Genomic DNA, 1,558 nt, shown 5'->3' on the forward strand with positions numbered 1-1,558 from the left:
GGAGCCCCTCCAGCCCCCCATTACCCAGCAACAACTTATCCACGGCCACCCAGGGACACGTGCGAACAGGTGACGGAGGCCAGCATGGATTCCCACCCAGCCCCCATGCGTGCCTGCTCCTAGGGGTTAGACCCCTGCTTTCCGGAAACTTTCTCTTCCTCTGATATTTGGCAAACTTTGCCCCCCCGTGCTTTGAAGTCCTCATCTTACAGATTGTCAGGATGCAGGCATGATGCTATCTGTGCAGTTCAAACACAGCTGCATTTTGCCTTTATTTCTCAGAGCTTAATATACACAAAGCACCAAGCGAGGCCATTAGTACTAGCTTTACCATTAATGGAAGAGGCAGCATGATTTCCATTCTCTCTCAGGTGGTGTGCGGGAAGGTTCAGGGAAGCGTGGCTGACAAATGGACCTGAAATATTAAGAGGACAGCATGAGAACGAGTATGGCCTGGTGTCCACCATGCTCTTTGGAAGCTCAGAGCCATGGAAGGAGGGGAGGGCCCTTTAGGGCCGCAGTGCAGGGAAGTCTGAAAGATTTGAAGGAGGGAGCAACATGGTCCTATGTCAGGAGCTGGTATTAATGCCGGAAATCAAGAGTGTTCTTGATTTAGGAATAGGAGTACATGGAATTGCCCGGATCACAGCCGAGAGGGAGGAGAAGGGAGCTGGCTATGTCCCCATCATCACCAGCCGTCATTGGAGGGCAGCTTCTGAGCCCCACTGGTGTCTCAGCTGGGGATGGCAGAAAGCCCCCTGCAAGAACCTGCCAAGCTCTGTCGTTCCTTATGTACCAGTTAAACGTGATTAACATTGTGTTCTCATTACCTAAATAATTCATTAACGTTTTCGGTAGGAAATTTAGAAAATAACAAGTGAGTGAGAAGAAAACAGAAATCACATGTTTTCTCACCCACAGAGATACTGCGTCCTTCCAGTCATTTTTCTATGCATAAACATATTTTTGTTAAATTGTAATTTGTCAAATGAGGGTATTGATTCAGGGAAAGTTAATATTAGATAGTGCTGTTGCTGTCCATGTTGCCTAGTGACAATGATGACTCTTTGGGCTGAAAAGAGTCACCGGGCGTGATGGCTCATGCCTGTAGTCCCAGCACTTTGGGAGGCTGAGGCAAGTGGATCACAAGGTCAGGAGTTTGAGACCAGCCTGGCCAACATGGTGAAACCCCATCTCTACTAAAAAAAACACAAAAATTATCTGGGCATGGTGGCGGGCACCTGGAATCCCAGCTACTCAGGAGGCTGAGGAAGGAGAATCCTTTGAACCCAGGAGGCGGAGGTTGCAGTGAGCCAAGATGGCGCCATTGCACTCCAGCCTGGGTGACAGAGTGAGACACTGCCAACAAAAGAAAGAAAAGAGGCCGGGCGCGGTGGCTCAAGCCTGTAATCCCAGCACTTTGGGAGGCCGAGACGGGCGGATCACGAGGTCAGGAGATCGAGACCATCCTGGCGAACCCGGTGAAACCCCGTCTCTACTAAAAAAATACAAAAAACTAGCCGGGCGAGGTGGCGGGCGCCTGTAGTCCCAGCTACTC

This window comes from Theropithecus gelada, chromosome 9 (assembly GCF_003255815.1).
Source record: "Theropithecus gelada isolate Dixy chromosome 9, Tgel_1.0, whole genome shotgun sequence".
NCBI lineage: Eukaryota > Metazoa > Chordata > Mammalia > Primates > Cercopithecidae > Theropithecus > Theropithecus gelada.